Genomic DNA, 11,738 nt, shown 5'->3' with positions numbered 1-11,738 from the left:
CACAAAAAAAATCTGCAAATCCGCGAAAGTTTGGGAATTTTGCGGATTGCGAATTCGTAAATACGCAAATTCGCGAATTCGCTAAATTTGCCCATACTTAATAGGAATACGACTTGTTCCCTGCAAAGAAGGTTGTGTGAGGAGTGTCCGTCGCGTCCCTAGAGCAGCGAACCTCAAGGTACTGTGCCAACTACAGACTCGGGGTCCGCAACGTTCTGTTTTCCCCGCATCGCACTGTTCACGAACGAGTCGGACGGCCGTCCTACGACTCGTACCCTGCTCTGAACCCTGATCGCGCCGTACGTGCCGTACTGCATGGCACGTGGGCTTTAGTAGGCCTTCTGCCTCCATCCCGCACAGAGTACGCCAGCGCGCTTCGCAGCGCCCCATTCATCACGAACTGTGCTACAGAGATAGGGCCGCTGAGATCAAGTGGGGGGATCGTGTCCCAAGTCATGAACTGCGCAAACTAAGTATCAAGCCAAGAACAGGGAATATTCTCTGCCATAAAAGAACACATTATTGCCTATTTTCATCTTGTGGCCTCATTCTTAACACGTTATATTGGTCTTGTGATAACTCTGCATAACTAAGTATTTTTTATATAAAGCCTACGTATTTTTTATACAAATACAACGCCTGCTGTCCATTTGTGGGGGTCAGTATTGTTTACTGTATGTGGTCATAAATGCTTAACTGACTCAGCGCTCTGAAGATTGGCATTGACTGCTCGCGCCACGCAACCTAAAGGGTAAGCAGGGGTTATTCTGAAGAGGTAGTTCCCTTGCCCTGACTAGAGGAGAGGGTCCCTACTTGTAACAAGTGCCTACCTGTGCCAACCAGAGACCCCCAATTCTAACAGCATCCCTCTTTTAATTTCTCCTTTACAAAGCTCTGTGTCACTTTCAAGAACTTCCCCAGAGCAATTGTAATATCTAGAGATGACATATCCATAAGAAGACAAGCAGCTTGAGCACGTGAATTCACCTTGTATTTTAAAAATATTGGACATAAAAATACTTTCCGTAATGCTAAAATCAATGTGCAATCAAGCAATATGTGCAATATCATTCCTTACTCCTAGGCCACATTTACAAATACCATCCGTTTGAATCATTGCTGCTTATATTTTTCCTTCTGACTACCAAGGGTTAATACCCACACGGATTCATAGTATTTCGTGTCTTAGCCATTTATTGGGCAAGAAGTCTAGATATGTAAACCGATCCTCCCTTTCCCAAGTGCTCCTCACCCAGTTAACCGATTTTTTCACCTTCTGGTAATCTAGGTCTTGTGATCTAGAATATTGGAGCCCTTGGTCCCTAAGCAATCTTTTGGTAAAGACTATGTCTAAAGCTGGCTGCGAAAGGCTTAATTTTAGGTGCGCCGCTACGGTCTGGAGGGTTTTTCTTACCTCCCGTGCCCAACCAAGGCTACTAATTTGAATTTCCTCTCTGCACCATGTTGAGACCTTTTGCACGCCACCTGGCTCTTGCCGTTTACAAAATCTTAATAGGGACATTTGGGTCTTTACATTCCAGGCTATTAGCCCTACCTCCATTCTGATTACTTGAATCATGGTACTATTTGGTATTGACAGCAGCATTTTTACTATTTTTCCTTCTTCTCGATCCCACCCCCTTTTACCACTCAAACAGAGCACTTCTGCGCCATACAGAACTTGAGACGGGATCATAGCTTCAAATGCATTTAACATGGGTCTATGTGACATATCACCGTATTCTTTGTTACATTTTTTAGGGCCACAGACTGAAGAGAAGGCTTTTGCAGCTTATGCCTCCAATTGAGTGCCCCACATCAAGGCACTATCCAACCAAAGGCCTAGGTATTTATATTCATTTACAATTTCTAGTTTATCTTGACCTAAGAACCAATCAAAATTGTTATTTTTAACTCTCTTCCCAAATCGTAAGACTTTGTTTTTTCCATATTAACGGTTAGAAATTTTTTATCACAGTAATTTTTAAACACATTTAATTTCCTTTGGAGTCCCATTTCAGTTTGGTCGAGAATCACAAGGTCGTCAGCGTATGAAAGACAAGGCACTTTGTTTCTATTCATACGCGGGCTTGCGCTTTTTTCTATTTCTAGCTCTACGGGGAGATCTGCTAGAAAAATTTAAAATAGCAGGGGTGCCAACACTCACCCCTGTCTAAGGCCATTCTTTACAGGTTTTTTGTGAGTTAGTGACTCCTATGTGTCTCTAATGACCTGGGCCCAGTTGTCACTGTGTAACTCAATTAGAATATTAAAAATGCCCTCCGGTATTCCATAATTTTTTAGGACTTCCCAGAGGCTATTACGATCCACAAAGCCGCCCGGAAGTTGACAAATCAGCAGAACAGTTTACCATTTTGCTCTATTGACTTCCTGGCCAGTGCCCACAGTGCAAACCAGTGATCTATAGTGGAGTGTCCTTCTTTAAACCCTCCTTGTTCAACTGGCACAATAGATCCCTGCTCCATGCAATCTTTTAGTTTACTTAATATTATTTTGGCAAAAGATCTTTTCTCTTATATCTAACAGGTTAATAAGTCTGTAATTCTTAGGGACATGTGCATCCCCTTTCTCGTGAATCCGCCTAATTATTGCACCCTTCCAATTTGTGGGGATCTTCCCTAGTTCTAAAATTACTAAAAACATCTTAGCAGAAAACTCTGCCCACCAGGTCTGGTTTGAGTTTTTTATCAGGGCTGGTAGGTTGTCTGGGCCTACCGCTCTTTTTAAGTACAAAGTCCCTATTGTTCTAAGCACATTAACTATTGAGCGATCTGATTTTAAGTGCTCTACTAGGCCGCTCCAATCCCTTGATCTCTCCTCTCCAATTACACTCCCCGGGGAATATAGTTCCTGTAAATAATCTTCCCAGGCCCCCTCTTCCACTACGCAGTTCATTGAGGCAACAGACGATTCTGTAGCTGATTTTATTAGCATCCAGAATTGACGGATATTCTTAGATTCTATTGTCTCTAATATTTTTCCCCAACATATTTCTTTATGTGCCCTTCTAGCATTACGGATTAGTGAGGTATATTCTCTCTTTATTTTTGAGAGATTTTCAGCCCTTGCCTGGTCAAATTTTCTGCGTAAACTACTCTCTTCTCTCCTTAGTTCCCTTTTCTTATTTAAACAATCGAAGTTAAACAAATTTCCTTGTTTGGCCTGCCTTCTTTCTTTATCATTGGGTGCCTTCACATCTATTCTTAAATCTATACCTATGCATTTGACTATTAAATCTATTTTATCAACATACCATGATAGATTTTGACCGCTCACACATCCTAACTTAACATTTTGTTGCAGTTTTTTCAACCTTTCTATAAATTCATCCGATACCCTAGTGGTTTCCTGCTTCGGGTACTCCATCTCTTGTAAGATGACTTTGTTGCAAGCAGCCTGCGGGGATATTACCAGCTCTAATTTTAGTAAATCATGGTCACTACATTCCGAAGGGCTACTCCTAAAATCTCTTACTAGTTCAAAGTTCCATGCCATTATGAAAACTTAATCAATAGGGCAACTCTGAGACTCATATTTTAATGTTTTCTTTGCCGGGCGACCATGAGCTAGCCTACCATTTAAGCAGAAAAGTATTTTTGAGGCTAGATAACTTCCCAGTTTAGCAGCATCAGTCAGTATTATATTTTCAACAAACTCTGCTTTTTTTAAGTCATAGGAATCCAGAATTTCAGTGTACAAAATGTCTAACCATTTTGGGTTTAATTTATGGTTAAAATCTCCCACCAACAAAATTAAATCAGTCCCATACTTATCACAAAATGAATCCAAATCATTCTTAAAGTGTCCCAGTTCAACCCCATATTCTTCCTGTGAACCCCGTTGCATATAAACATTTAGGATCAACATATTTTCATATTTTTTGTCAGCAAACGTTGTTGATATCCTACAGGCCAGGAGCCACTTACACGTCACCAGTAACCTAATCACTAAATTTGTAGATAATAAAAACAATGCGCCGCCTGCTGCACGTCCAGAACTAGATTTTACCGCTGAACGATGGATTTGTCGAAACCCTTCCACTACAGGGGGCTCTCTACAAAGCCAGGTCTCTTTTATACAGATGATCTCATTGTTTTTCGCGAGCTTTTTGAGAAGTCTTGCTTTAGCTGTGTTCTAAAACCATTTATATTCCAAGAGACTAATTTTATGGCCTGTGGCTGCCCCGTTCCCTAGCCTACATTGCTCAATGGCCCATTAAAAGCTGTCCCCTCCATATGACGCTGGGAAGGTCCTGCAGGGCTGTATTATAGCTGCAGTTCTTCCAGGCTTCCATCATATCTGAGTTATTTATTACTATATTACAATTTTCCAACCCACAGTCCACTTCACTTACTGAGAGCTTCACTTGTCTTTTTCCTAGGCCTGCATGGAACCATAGGAAGGTTTTTTGTTGCACAATAATATGTTCTGGTACGGCCTCTTCGTTGGGAACTAGCCTAATCCCTTCTTTGCGTATCTCCTCCTCTTCGTTTATTATTGCAGTTTTAACCGGGTCAGAATAGAGCTGTACCCTAGTAAACTCCTTACCATCACGAGATGCTTGAAATCCCACCTGCCGAAGATCTTTAGATCCTATACCTTTTAAATTTGGGCAGTGGGAAAAAGAGTTAAGAAGGTGGGATCTATTTAAGTGGGAACTATTCTTTGTTTTTTCCCACCCCTTCCTATTTTCACTTGTTCAAAGTAAAGCCACTTATTCCCTTTATCCTCATCTCGTTCCTGTCTAGGTCCCCTCAGCGGCAGTTGGGTGTTAATTCTTGCCCCTTCCTCCGAGCTAATACCCCGGTATACCTTATCTTTAAGCTGAACCATAAGACCAGGAGTTCCTACTGCTTTGAGTGGCTTTTGGTTTTTATTTTTTGACACCTAGTCCTGGTAGTTTTGCTTCCAATTCCAGGGCTCCTTTTTTACTAGTATCCTTGCTGCTTTTTCTGCACCTATTCTTGTCATTATTGTTTCTCTCACTGTTTTAGGGGGTTCTAACTTAGATACATGTTCAGGTACTCCTGATTGCTCCTTCTGCCCCCTTCTCATTTTCATAGCTCTTATATTACCGTTTCTTTGTATATCTCTTCCTACCAACCTCACTCTTTTGGCAAACCATAGCTTGTATAATCACCCCTTCTTTTTACCAACATCGGCCACCTTGAGACATAAACATCGTGATTAGTAGTTGGTACTTCGGCATCATGAATAACCATCGAGGATCAAAGTTTCCAACCTCCCCATCCCCCTCCCTCACCGGGGAAATCAATACAGGGTCCCGAGATGGGGTCCGAGACAGGTCTTATCATTGATGGCATTTGCCCCCTAATGCCATGTAATTCTCCTTCGATTTTGAAGAGGTGCATTTTCTGGGTTTTTAAAATGTCATGGTTTAGCATAGTCACTTCCAACAAGCCCTGCAGTGATTTTTGCAGCATTAACATTAACTCCAACATTGAAGCGGCGGGGGTTTCCGAAGATTCCATATTTATCTCTATGGATTGATTTTCGCCACTAATATCACCAATTTTGTCCACAAGCACTGGTCCCTTGGCTCCATATAAGGCTGGTCCTTCTAATCCATTTAGTCTTCTATCTGAGGTTTGGGCTGCTTCTTCATTTTGCCTAAAACCCAGGCTTTCTACATCATCAGGAATCTGTAATAGCAGACGTGGTGATGAGGAAAGTCGGGGTGACATTATTGCCCCCTTGTGTCCTATCAGTGACTGTACTGATTGAATAGCTGGGTTTACAGCGTCCACTATGCATTCATCAAAAATTAAGGAGGAGCCACCTTTCCATGATTCATCCCCTTCTTCTGTGGCCGGGGATTTAGCGGGGGGGAAAGACCCTTTTAAAGTGCTTTCCCATGAAATCTTTGAGGGGGTTTGATGCTGTACTTCCTTGCTTGCTCCTTGTAGTGATTCCCTGGAGGCTTGTCCTTTTTTACTTTGAACCCGTTGACCACGTTTAGATTTTTGCTCTACCCCTAGACAAATCCGCTTCTCCCCAGATATTTGATCACCTGCTGTGGCCTTTTCTTACTGTGCAGGTCCCAATGCACTTTTATTTCTCCGTGGGGCCATTTTAGGCACTTCCAAATATACTTCACGTGCAGTTTTAATAAACACGCAGTATTGTCCCCCAATCCTACCCCCCTATTTATCAAACACGGTCCTCAGAACGGGGGGAGGGAGTAATAACACTTAATAAAAAATACAATTTGTCACTTACCACAGCACCGAGACCGCCCTCATCGCTGCCACCGATGACATCCGAGCCCTGATGGACAACGGAGAAACAGCGGCCCTCATCCTCCTGGACCTCTCCGCGGCATTCGACACTGTCTGCCACCGCACCCTAGTGCAGCGCCTCGGCAACGTCGGAATCCAGGAGAAGGCACTGGAATGGATCACCTCCTTCCTCGACGGAAGAACACAGAGAGTCCGCCTACCACCGTACAAGTCAGAGGCCACCGAAGTCATCTGCGGCGTCCCTCAAGGATCCTCGCTGAGTCCCACCCTCTTCAACGTCTACATGAGCCCCCTCGCGGCCATCGCACGCCAACACAACCTCAACATAATCTCCTACGCCGACGACACCCAGCTGATCCTCTCCCTGACCAACGACCCCGCCGCCGCCAGAGCCAACCTGCACGAAGGGATGAAAGATGTAGCCGAGTGGATGACGACCAGCCGCCTGAAACTGAACTCAGACAAGACGGAGGTCCTCATCCTGGGCTCCTCGCCCTCCGCCTGGGACGACTCCTGGTGGCCCCCCGCCCTGGGCACCGCACCCAAACCGACGGACCACGCACGCAACCTGGGCTTCATCCTGGACTCCTCCCTCTCCATGACCAGACAAGTCAACGCCGTCTCCTCATCATGCTTCAACATCCTGCGCATGCTACGGAAGATCTTCTGGTGGATCCCCACCGAGACCAGGAAGACTGTCACCCAGGCCCTCGTCACCAGCCGACTGGACTACGGCAACGCCCTCTACGCCGGAACCACCGCCAAGCTCCAGAAGAGACTCCAGCGGATCCAGAACGCCTCAGCCAGACTCATCCTCGACATCCCACGAAACAGCCACATCTCCGGACACCTGAGAGACCTGCACTGGCTCCCCGTCAACAAAAGAATCACCTTCCGTCTCCTCACCCACGCACACAAAGCCCTACACGATCAAGGCCCGAGCTACCTCAACAACCGAATCAACTTCTACGCTCCCAAGCGCCACCTCCGATCAACCAGCCACGCCCTCGCCGCCGTCCCCCGCATCCGAAGAGCGACAACAGGAGGAAGGTCCTTCTCCTACCTGGCCGCCAAGACCTGGAACTCCCTCCCGACCGACCTGCGCCTGACCCAAGACCACCTCTCCTTCAGGAAGAAGCTCAAGACCTGGCTGTTCGAGCAGTAACGGCACCCTTCCCCCCTAGCGCCTTGAGACCCTACGGGTGAGTAGTGCGCTCTATAAATGGCTTTGATTGATTGATTGATTACCACTGTTGTGCCTTAAACTTGTACTTGTGCCATGCACCGTGCCCTTTTGACCCCAATTTCCAATTCTATAGGCAGTAAACAAAGTTCCACCTTTTCTCCTTCTGTACCCTTCGCAAAGTAAATACTGCAAGGTTGGTGCAGTTATGTGTGGTTTAATTAAATAGAGCTGTTCTCCTCCTGCATGGTATTCTCACGCTGTTTTCACCAACATCCACCTCACCGCACTAAGCTGCGCCCTCTCCTCACCTCTCCCACCTTGCTCCAAGCCCGCCAGGTTACTGCCTCCATGGGCAGCGCTCACCCGGGGGACTCACTCTGTGCTTGACTAGCGTTATACTCAGGCTTTTTTTTTGGTGGGGCGGGCAGTTACGAGTGCAGGCACGCTTTGAACAAGGGACGGAAATGTTTATGGTTCCTAGCCGAGGCTTTTCTTCGTTGCGGCTCTGAGCTCTGGCACCAGGCACCAGGCTCCGATGCTTGCTCTTGCCTTCCTTTCGCCTTACTCCTCGATACACGGTGCACGTCGGGGGTCACAGGGTCATGGGCACGCACGCCGTACTACGGCAGCAACTGAGGAGCGAACTGACCCAGACAGCACGGAGGAGCGAACTGTCCCACTAGAAAGGAAAAACAAAAGAAAATTATACACAAGACAACACAATACACATCTTGCACAAATCCAGGGAGACATGCAATAAAACAAAATCAAAGTAAGCTGCTATTATTCCACCATAACAAAATGCATTCATGCAGGGCAATGATACACATTTGAAGCAAACAGTTCAAAAATGTTTTCTTACCAAACACACACAACTACAAAAACTGCAAGCAGGAGTTGCCACAGAAGAATTATAAAACTTTGCACTAGAATAAAAAAGGAGAAATAAAATATTTAGATACAAAATACAAATAATGACAAGAAATCAAACAGTTAACATTATAAAACACTATGAAGTCTGACCATGGGGGCAGATCAGCATTTCAAACATTCACTCTACTCTCAAGGGGGCCACAAAGCAAAGGAGAGAAATTGCCACCCTAGAGGGGAGTGACCCTTACCCCAGGCAAACCCCATTTCACACGCTCCATCATCCAAATACCAGCCACACACCTTGGCAGCCGGAAGCCAGGTCACACACACTACCAGCTAAATCCCCAGTTCAAGCACATCATCAGCTAAATGCCAGTTCACACATGCTGCCAGCGAAATCCCAGTCCACACACAGCCAGCCAAATGCCAGTACACACATACCATCAGCCAAACTCCAATTTACACACACACAGAATTGTTCCCTGGTGCCTAGCGGTTTTCTACCCTCCCCCCTGGGGCAGAGGTGCCAAAAAATATGGCCAATCTGCCCCCAGGGTGAAAAAACAGGTAAACAATGCCCACATTATTGGGAGGAACCCTTCACCGCCATATAAATAAATGAAATCCCTAGTGGCGAGTGGCTTTCTGCCCCCTAGGGGCCAGATGGGCCTACAAATATGGCTGATGTGCCCCCAGTGGAGTCAGACAATTGCCAAAACAATGCCCACATTATTGGGAGCGACCCTTGCGTAAGGTGACACTTCACACAAAAAAACATCCCTCATGCTAGTGGGTGCATTTTACTGTTGCAAACTTGCTGCCCCACCCAAGATCGCATAGCAGGAATGAATTGCAAAGAGACAACAGGGGATATGAAAAGCTCTTTCCTTTGCCCCTAGTGCCTCTTTGCACTCCTTAAACCCTCCCAAAAGGAAAATGCGCCTCTTTCTCTGCACGGTGCTGGAAGCAAATGATTCCCAGTGCCTCTGGCCTGCTCTGGGGATGCCTGTCTGCGGCCAAGATGCCGAAGACATCTGATTGCCAAGTAAGGCATCAGAGATGGCAGCGGACATGCTCCTGCTGCCATTCCTGGTAGGAGCCTGTAGAGGGGTGGCCCATGGGGGGAGCGCTGGTGCTTCCCTCATGGATGGGTGCAAGGATGACTTGGAGCTGTCCTCAGTACACTCCCACCATAGCTGAGGATGGCTCCAAACCGGCCTCAACTTGAAACGGGTTAAGCCAAAGAAATATAAATAAATGTAATTAAATCAGAAGCATAATGTTTTTATAGTGTGAGGGAATATAATCAAAAACAGGGCCTGGTGTAGGAAGATATACTACCGGATTTATATATTTATTTATTTATTTATTTATTACATTTATAAAGCGCAAACAAATGCCCGTGGGTGTCTCGGCGCTAGAGATTCAGAACAAGATTCGGGCCGATTATTGGTTGAACAGCCATGTCTTCAGCAGTTTACGAAACTGTAAAAGAGTTTGACTTAATCGAATCTGGAGTGGAATAGCATTCCAGAGTCTGGCTGCTGTGACCACAAATCGTCTGTCTCCCCAGGAGACAGTCTTGGTGCGTGGTACCACTAGTTGACAAGCTGCCGCAGATCTAAGTTGTCTTGCGGGGCAGTAAGCAGTAAGCTGTTCCGCAAGAAACTGAGGGCCCTGTTTGTGTAGCGCCTTATAAGAAAGGCATACGGTTTTAAATTTGATGCGATTCTTTATAGTCAACCAGTGATAGCTGCGGATGGTATGGGAGATTGGTTTAAATTTGGGCGTTCTGGAGAGCATTCTTGCGGCGGCATTTTGTACTGTCTGCAATTTATTGATGACCCTAGTTTGTGTGTTTGCAAATAAGCCATTGCAATATTCCAGTGAGGAAAGTACCAGAGTGCTGACACATGTTCTACCGTATCAAAAAACACTGTGCCGGCTACACATAACTTTATATCCTCACTTTTAAGGAACAAACCAAGTGAAACTACTAGGTTAGTTGGGTATGTTTTACTCTTACCCTTTTATTTTGAAATTTTAGTTTCTATTTTTTGAATATTTACATGTACAAAAGAAACACCCTAACGTCCAGTATCATATACACATAAAGACTGTACAATTCTACAACACAAATACAACATTTAAATATATACACAAATTTCCTTAAATTTATACACAAGTGTTCGATTTCTCAAAGAGACAAGAGTCACGCTTTAGACTCAGGATCAAAATTAACAGCAAATAAATGCAGTCAACAAAGTATATTACGCTATACAAACATAAGCCATAAATTTATTGCGTGGCTTATTTGGCAACTGATGTCTGTGCACAGACATCAGCAATAAATGTATGGCTTATGTTTGTATAGCGTAATATACTTTGTTGACTGCATTTATTTGCTGTTAATTTTGATCCTGAGTCTAAAGCGTGACTCTTGTCTCTTTGAGAAATCGAACACTTGTGTATAAATTTAAGGAAATTTGTGTATATATTTAAATGTTGTATTTGTGTTGTAGAATTGTACAGTCTTTATGTGTATATGATACTGGACGTTAGGGTGTTTCTTTTGTACATGTAAATATTCAAAAAATAGAAACTAAAATTTCAAAATAAAAGGGTAAGAGTAAAACATACCCAACTAACCTAGTAGTTTCACTTGGTTTGTTCCTTAAAAGTGAGGATATTAAGTTATTTGTAGCCGGCACAGTGTTTTTTGATACAGTAACGTATGGTCCAGCCGCCTACACGTCATAGGACCTGACTCCGTTGTGTTTTATGACACATGTTCTACCAGCACTTTCAGGTAGGTAAGGGATTATTTTTTTAATGAGTTTTAGCTTATAAAAGGCAGTAGATGCCACCTGGTTGGCATGGGAGAGGAAATTTAGGTTGTCATCAAAGATGATTCCCAAGTTCCTAACCTTTGGGACCGGGATAGGCAGAGATCCCATCGATGATGGCCACCAAGAGGAAGACCAACCTGGGGAAAGTTTTCCAAAGATGATGACCTCCGTCTTCTCCGAATTTAATTTAAGGCAGTTTCTAGCCATCCACTCCTTGATGGCCAGCATGCCTTCTTGGAAACGTTCTGCCACTTCTTCCCCATCACTGTTTATAGCCAGCACCAACTGCGCATCATCCGCGTAAGAGGTAAGGCTCATCTCATAAGATTTTATAACTCTAGCCAGGTCCGACACATAGATGTTAAAAAGTGTCGGACTTAGGGATGGGCCTTGAGGAACCACACACGGTAGAGACAGTTCAGCTGACTGAAAGGGTCCTAAGGAGACTGCCTGTGTTCTTCCAGACAGGAAAGAGGCTAGCAGATGTTTAGCTCTACCTCGAATACTGATATTTTCGACACGGTCGATCAGAATAGAGTGATCGACCGT

Source organism: Lissotriton helveticus, chromosome 7 (genome assembly GCF_964261635.1).
Source record: "Lissotriton helveticus chromosome 7, aLisHel1.1, whole genome shotgun sequence".
Lineage (NCBI taxonomy): Eukaryota > Metazoa > Chordata > Amphibia > Caudata > Salamandridae > Lissotriton > Lissotriton helveticus.
Note: the sequence above shows the minus strand (reverse complement) of the source record.